This window comes from Felis catus, chromosome B1 (assembly GCF_018350175.1).
Source record: "Felis catus isolate Fca126 chromosome B1, F.catus_Fca126_mat1.0, whole genome shotgun sequence".
NCBI classification, from domain to species: domain Eukaryota; kingdom Metazoa; phylum Chordata; class Mammalia; order Carnivora; family Felidae; genus Felis; species Felis catus.
The window spans coordinates 20,356,669-20,365,657 of NC_058371.1; positions in this window are offsets into that span (position 1 = coordinate 20,356,669).

The window sequence follows — 8,989 nt, forward strand, 5'->3', positions numbered from 1 at the left end:
AGAGAATGCCATTGTTATTAAAGCAACACAAAAAAGTTTGACCCATGAAGTTCACTGTATGCAACGTACCGCCAGCTATTGAGTGCTGGGCAGAACTTCCAGGTCCACACTGTCATGTTAAGGGGTCAGATCTGCAGAGAAATCTTGACAAAGAATTTCATTGACCTCACGATACATTTTATGTTTCTCCTCCGAAATGTTTAATGTCTGCAATTACCTATCAGCCACCTGAGAGCTTCAGAACACTCTACAACTGCAGCCATCTGAAAAGGAAGAAAAGAAAACTGGGACTTTACTGTCCTCTGCTGGATACCTAGGCTAAGAATTATTTCTGCATTATCTTTAGAAGATTCTTGAGAAGTACTGTGAATAGTTCTATGTGGCTGGGGCACTTTCCTTAAAATGAGCAATCTTGAGCACACAATGCCTAATTCATGACATGTATGCATCACCCTTTTGACATATTGAATAATTCAGTGAACATTGAGCTACATCAAACCAAGTTACTGTTAAAATCAAGGAGTGGTTCTTAAAACATTTTAATTTTTCATCATAAGGAGTTCTTATATATTTAAGAAAATCTTTTGTCAAGGTGAAAGATGCCTATTGACATTTATTCACAGTATTGAATAATTACCACCACCATATGTCAGAAGGAATGGAGACACCAGCATGAACGCCAGGAATGTTAACACTTCTTTTTCACAGGTCAGCAACATTATACGAACCATTAAGGACATTTATGTATGTTTGTTGTTTACACATTTAAGGCCGTTTTTGGTTTTGAAACTAAAACTTTCTTCAAATGTTGTCTTTATGCTTAAATTTCAATGGGGTTGAAAGACATTTCTGCAAAGAAGCCCTATAGAAGGCCAAGAGACACATGAAAAGATGTTCAATATCACTTATCAACAGGGGAAGGTAAATCAAAACCACAATGAGAAAGCACCTCACATCTGGAAGAATGGCTAAAATCAAAAACACAAGAAACAGGGCCACCCGGGTGGTTCTGTCAGTTAAGTGTCTGATTCTTGAATTTGGTTTAAGTCATGATCTCAGGGTTCATGAGATTGAGCCCTGCGTCAGACTCTGTGCTGACAGGGTGGAACCTTCTTAGGATTCTCTCTCTCTCCCTCTCCCTCTCTCTCTCTCCACCCTTCCCCCACTAGCATGCATTCTTTCTCTCTCTCTAAAAATAACTAAAAAACTTGAAAGAAAGAGTCTCTTAAAACACACACACACAAAACAGCAAGTCCTGGCGAGGATGTGGAGAAAAAGGAACCCTCATGCACTGTTGGTAGGAATGCAAACTAGTGCAGCCACTCTGGAAAATAGGATGGAGATTCCTGAAAATTTTCAAATAGAGTTACCACATGATTCAGCAATTCCACTACTGGGTATTTACTCAAAGCATATGAAAACACTAATTTGAATAGATACATGCACCCCTATGTTTCTGCAGGATTTTTTACAATAGCTGAATTATTGGAGCAGCTCATATGCCATCAATAGATGAATGGGTAAAGAAGAAGTGATACAGATGTGGCATATATATATATATATATATATATATATATATATATGAATATTATTCAGCCATAAAAAAGAATAATAGCTTGCCATTTTCAGCAACATGGATGGAGCTAGAATCCATGTGACATAAGTGAAATAAGTCAATCAGAGAAAGACAAATACCATATGATTTCACTCATATGTGGAATTTAAGAAACAAAACAAATGAAGAAAAAAAGGGACAAACAACAACAACAAAAAAGAATGACTCTTAACTATAGACTACTGATGATTACCTGAGGGGAGGGGGCAGGTGGGTGAAATAGAAGGAGATTAAGAGCACACTTACCATGATGAGGACTGAGCAATGTACAGAATTGCCAAATCACTATATTGTATACCTGAAACTAATATAACACTGTATGTTAAAAAAAATTTTTTTTAATTCAATGGGGTTGAATTATTTTGAAAACCATCTTGGGTCTGTGGTCATGGCTATACAATGACAGTGGCCTAGACACCCAAAATGCAGCCCTGTGAAGACCTTCTATATTCAATAAACCGAAAAATCAGTGTATCCAACTTCCAGCCATAATAACATTACTATAAAGATGAGACACTGATGTCTGTTTTCTTCCAAGCCCAGCACATTTGGAAAATGAGGGAAACATTTACTGCGCCTCTTCTCTGCCCAAGTATTACCTCATGGAACCCCACAGCAATACTATGAGTGGCACATTGCTGCACACATCTTGGAGCTGAGAGAATAGTCTCAAAGCACATATACAGAAAGGACTGCTGGCATTTGCCACTCTATCCTTCCAGATCAGGCTTCAGAGTCTGCCTTAGACCCTCTCTCAAAGAGACTTCTCTACACTCGGTGGAGAAAGGAAAGTCAAGGAGAAAATGTGTAGAGCTTCACCCTTGATGTTGCCACTGACTCACGCATAACCTGGAACAAATCATAACCTTTCCAGGCCTCAGTTTCTACACCTATACAATGGAAACAGCAACGGTCCCACACTTTTCTCACTTCATAGTCATCCACATGAAGTATTTTTACTAACAAATTTTTGGTACTCATAAGAATTTATTTCAATTAATATTTTCTTAAAGGGGCTGTTTAGGGCAAAGAGCTCTGATTCTGGAAGTAGACAGAGCTGGGGTTATGTGTCCCTTGCCCACTAAATAACCCTGTACAGCTCCAAGCCCCAGATTTCTGGGGCCAAAGAGAGCAGGACCCACCCTCTGCCGGTGTTGTTCTGAGGACCAAATTAGCGTGGTAAATGTTCAATAATTTCTATGTCCCCAGTCACCTTGAAATGTGATCAATGCTTCATCTATCTGAAATGCTTAAATTCAGGCCTAGATTCTTCTCCGGGTCCCTTCCAGTCCTACACTTTTAAAACCATTTTTATGTAAACCTTTTCTAAGTGCTTAGGAAATGAGGGGAAATAAACAGGAGGCCACTTTCATGATCCCAGCATGGTTATAGGAGATGAAAGAAACTTTAAGAACACCTAGTTCAGTTTCCTTACTTTAGATATGAAAAGCCTCAGCCAAGTCTATTTGCCCCAAGAAAAAGCAAAGACTAGAATCCCCAGGGGGCTCCAAAAGACATCATGAAGCTGCTCTCACTCAAACATGGCCAAATCTCGCAAGAGCACCCACTGCTGGACAGGCTGACTAATGACACAGGCTCGGTATATTGAGCCACCCCTCAAATCCCAGAAGGTAAGATGAAAATCAAGCACCAACTGATGAAAGAATTGCCTTAAATGAGCATCGTAAGAGATATATTTTTAACTGGATAGAAATAAGCCTGTGGTCTTAAACACAATTTTTTAAAACCTGCAGGATTTATATTCTGTGTAAGGAATGTGAATACATTACCAAAAACTGCTGCCGAGCACATTAATGTAAAACTAACTAAATAAAACCACGAGGTCTGAAGGAGAGAGAAGAATTGCCATTGGCACAAGTGAGAAAGTGATGATGTGTAACCACGAAATGCCCTGTCTCTTGGCTTATCCTTGGCTGTGTGTCCGCCATCTTTGGAATGCTGAAGTATTGTTCACCCAGTCACGTCATGCCTTGTAGAAGGCAGTCTCATTTTATTCTTTCCTGAATTCATTATAGCATTAAAAAATCCCTGCCTAAGATCTATAATGTAATATTACCACAATTTAGTCCTTGCCAACATTCAACATCTGAAGCACCCTGTCCCCCAGAATATATTACAAAGATATTTCACCATAAACCTAGTTGTCTTTCAGGAACGAATACAAATAACACCTTGTTTGATCTAATTAGGCTGGAACGGAACTTTGATCTGTCTTCCATGTTTAATAATGGGTGACCTATTGTGTGTCGATTCTGCTTCCCTACCTTCTTCCCAGCAAATACCCCCTACTCCCCCAGATTTCACAGGCTTCCTCATTACTCTTTGTCGTGTGTTTGTTTGTTTTCTCAGGTGATTAGTTTAGTAGAATCCCTGCCTGGAGAATGATTTTGGATTTGCTAGTGCTGATTTATTTACTTGCCAATGCCACAGCAACAGCACCAGGCATTTGCATTAGCAAACAGAAATGATTACCATGACATCTTTGGTGTCGTACCTGCACATATATAAAATTATGAATGAAGACACATTGCCTTTCAAAGACTGAAAATATTTTTTTTTTTTGGAGCTTCTTGTGTCCATGTGCTCTTTTGAACAAATGGTAATATAATATCTTTAGGAGTATTGACTTGTCAATATACCACTGTACAAACCCAGAATTTTCAAGTACTAACAAAACATATGTTAAAAAGAAATATTCTACCACAGAGAATAATACATAAACACAAATCTAAACTTTCCTTTTATCTACCTGAGTTAACATATATTTCAGGCATATCTCTCTTAAATTATAAATCCAGAAGTCAATCCTGCTGGAGAAGTTCGTAAACATCCAGGGAACATTTCTGCATTACTTATAATTTAATAGCATATGCATTTTTATATCTGTCTACATAGACAAAGGCTTATTTTCAAGCTTCTGGTAATTCCTAGAAGTAGGAAAATATGGGTGTGCCAATCCAGGACTTTTATAAAAAGAGACTTACAATGCCCCAGTGTCCTCAAGATCCACTCAAAAGACCACCTGAGAGAAGAGGTCCTTTTAATAAAATAGTCACTCAGCCCGTTGGATGGGATCCCAAGGAGGACCTTCAAACATCAAATTACACTGTACAGCAAATTTGCAAAATTGGAATACATTTATGTCTTGTATTCTCTCTTGGTAAAATAGAAAGGCAGGGAAATGGACTTTTGACTACCCTTCAGTGGGAAAGAAAGCTATTGTTCTTCCTTCGCTTATTTTTAAATGCACTAAACTTTTACTGGTAGTAGAAAACTGGAAATAGTCCGGGAAAGAAAGTCTAAAATGCAGAACTGCATGAATCATTTTAAAATATTTTTTTCTGGAATTGTGAATGTTCCTTCTCTAAAAATTAAATTGAATTAACAAGGCACACTCTTTAAGGGTGATTAGACTCTGCTCTGTATGTTCCTGAAACTCAGGTGGCTAGCACCCGCTGGGTAATTATGCTTTGGGTTATACAACAAGAGCCCAAAGATGTCTGCTTTGTAGGGTAAAGAGGAAACTTGAGAGATGAGCTGAAGCCTGAGAACCAGACATTTCCCTGAGGTTCAGCTCTAAAAACCAAGTTCTTTACCTGAAATATATTGATTAACTGTTAACTGCTTTACAATTTTATATTATCTTAAAATAAATTATAATTTGAAAGATTTTCTTTTAATTTAGTTAGAGATGGATACATATAGTTATTGGTCACCACTTATTCTCAACCCTAGGTTTGCTTCTCAGACTTTTCATAGCAACCTTTGGCATATTTAGTCATAATAAGCCACGTTTTCCTTTGATAGCAAATTAATCCCTGAAATCTCAGGGGCTTAACACAATAAAGATGTATTCCTCACTCAAGTTCAGTATAGGTCGGTGGGACCTCTACTTGACCTAGTTAGGAAGCAAAGTGATAGACACTCACATCTCAACATGTGACCTCACTATCAAAACATGGGAAAAACAAACAAGAATCAGCCTATGCTTCGTCTTGGAGCTCACATGAACAACTTGTACATTCAGCCTCAGCCAGTACAAATGACGTAGCTCCAATCTAACTACAACAGAAGCGGTGACCTGTGAGTGAGAAAAAGGACATTCAAAGAGCTTTAAGTGTCTCTGGCACGCATGGAATCCTTTTCCCGAAGGTCAGAAACTCTCACACTATACTCACTCAAAATCAGGCTTGGTACACTCCAACTTTAGAGAGATCGGCCTCCCATGAAAACTCTTCATCCTTGTACCTGCCTCCTGGCTTTACAATCGAAAGCCATTGATCAAATTGATTGTTGTTTTTCAAAGAACAGTCCAAAGTAACATTTGATTTCTCATTAAAGAGGCACTAATGAGAATAGAAAGAGTTCTTGCTTGGAATAAACAGAAGAACTGAACCTAGCCCTAGCCTTTATTAGCTAAAATACTTCACCTTTCTGTACTTTTATTATTGCAGCTTGTTATGGAGATTGTCCCAACTAAATTATAACAAAATAAACATCCTAACCTATCTCAATACCTCCAATAACACCTAGCACAGCACCCTGCCCAGGTGTTCAGTTGATTTACAGCTACATCAGGAGTCCTTTTTTTCATGTTGGGTATATCACATATTCATTCTCATCAGGGAGAAAAGACTGCATCTGTCTGGCATTGACTTTCATATAAAACTGCAAGATGTAACCATATTTTTGACGTTGAGTTTCAGTATTTCTGATTCTGTCAAGCGAACTTCTGGCTCAGGCAAACCCTGACTTAGATTAGGGCATGAGGCTTTGATTAGCATGTTGATCTGAAAGCTCTCCTACCTTAACACTCTCAGAGAATAACTTTGGGGTATTTGATCTTTTTCTTAAAAAGGAGACGGAGTGTTCCACTCATTGCACTTTACATATTCTCTCTTAAAAGCTAAACCAATCTTTATTTTCTTAGCTAATCACATCTAGCTTTCTCCACTTGGCTTTTAAACATGACTTAATCTGACCTCACCCTATTTCTCTAACCTCATGTGGAGTAAGGCTTGCAAAGACTACTATTAAGGAATAAAATGTTTTGGATTAAACATGCCTGTCCTCCAGAGGAAATAGTTTCAGGAAATTGTGAAGGTTTTAAAACATTGATGACATCACCCTCCTCCCCATCCAACCTTGAACCTGCATAGGTCTGTGACTCCTTAGACCAAAGGAGTGACTATGGCAGAAGGGACTCCGGATGGCTCTCAAGATGGATCATGAAAGGTAATGCAACTTCTGCTCATACACTGGAACATTCATGAGCCACCATGGGAGAAGGGCAACTATCCTAAAGCCATAAAGCTATATGGAAAGACCATATGGAGGAGGAAAACAAACCACATGGAAAGGCCACTTGCACAAGCTTCACTCAATAGCTCCAATCTTTGCATTGTCCCAGCCCTGGATCAGACATGTGAATGAAGAAGTGTTCAGATGAGTCCATGCACCTGTCTTTTAAGTCTTCCCAGCTGAAGACCCAGGTATCCTGAAATAGAGACAAGCTATCCTCACTCTCCAGTCTGAATGTTTAATGTAAGGAATCAACAAACATAATAAATGGTTACCTTAAGCCTCCAAGTTTGGAGATAATTTGTTATGCAGCACTAATAACTAAATAAAGTCTATGCCTATAGCTCCTACATTAGTTTTCTAGGGATGCTGTAAAAAAAACAGTACCACAAACTGGGTGGTTTAAATCCATGTCTCACAGTTCTAGAGGTTTAGAAGTCAAAGATCAAGGTATCAGCAGGGTTGTTTCCTTCTGAGTGTCAAGAAAGGATCTGTATCAGGCCTCTCACTTTGGCTTATAGCTGCCTGTCTCCTGCCTGTGCCTTTACATTATTCTTCCTCTGTGCCTGTCCTCACTCAAATCTTCCCTTAACATGAGGACATTAATCATATTGTGTTACGGTCCACCCTAATAAGCTCATCATAACATGATTACCTCTATAGACACCTGCCTCCAACTACAGTCACATTCTGAGGTAGAAGTTGAGATTTTAACATATGAATTATTGAGATACATGATATTTCAACCCATGACAGGCCCAAAGGCACGTTACATATGGCATTGTATATAAAGGCATCTACATACGTTATCTCTGAGGTAGTGAAAGAAATTACTTAAAAAGATCATTGGACAAAGTTCCATCTTTTGATTATATATAAATATGGGCATGCATATATAGTGTGTGTGTGTGTGTAAGTGTTGAAACATGGATGGATCTTGAGGGCACAAAGCTGTGTAAAATAATGAGACAAAGAAAGAAAAATACTGTGCAATATCACTTGTATGTGGAATATAAAAAAGCCAAACTTACAGAGAAAGGGTAGAATGGTGGTTAGTAAAAGATGAAAGGTAAGGGAAATGGGGAGATAGTGGTCAAAGGGTATACGATTCCAGTTATAAGATTTATAAATTCTGGGGATCTGATGTACAGCATGGTGACCATATGTAACAATACTACATTGTATACTTGAAGTTTCTAAGAAAGGGGTCTTAAATGTTCTTACAACACACACAGACACACACATACACACACAAACACAAATGGTAACTGTGTGAGATGATAAAGGCGTTAACTAACCCTACTGTGGTAATCATTTCACAATATACACATGTATCAAATCATCACATTATACACCTTAAACTCAATGCTATATGTCAATTATATCTCAGGCAGTGGGGGGTGGGGGGAAAAGCAATCAAATTCAAATCCTAGAATTAAAAACACAGGAATAAAGATGAAGAATACGTTGGACAGCTTTATCAAGACTCAACAAAAGGAAAAGGATCAGTGAACTTAAAGATAGGTCAACAGAAATTACCTAGGCCAAAACACAAAGAAAAAAAGAATGGGGACAGGTAGAGGAAGCAAAGAGCATCCAGCAACTGTGAGATATCAAATAATCTAATGTATCTACCACTGGAACCCCACAAGAAGAGAGAGAAAAAACAAGACAGAAGAAATATTTGAAAAAATGATAACCAAGAGTGTCACAAAATCACTGACAGACCCTAACTCTCAGATCCAAGTAACTCAGAGAACACTAAGCAGGAATAAATAACAACACACACACATGTGTACGCACAAAGACATACACATCTAGGTGCTTCATATTCAAACTGCTAAAAACAAAACATGAATAGGAAATCCTCAAGACAGGATAAAAAGGGAGAGATACTTTCTATTGGGAGACGACTCTCCATGTGTCTCTCACGTTTCTGAATGTCTCACAAAGGGAGGCACAGATTGCCTATTGTTACAGGCTATCTATACACATACAATTGTGTATAAAACAGCTTAACAAGATAGAAATACTGTCTCCCACCAGGTCAAA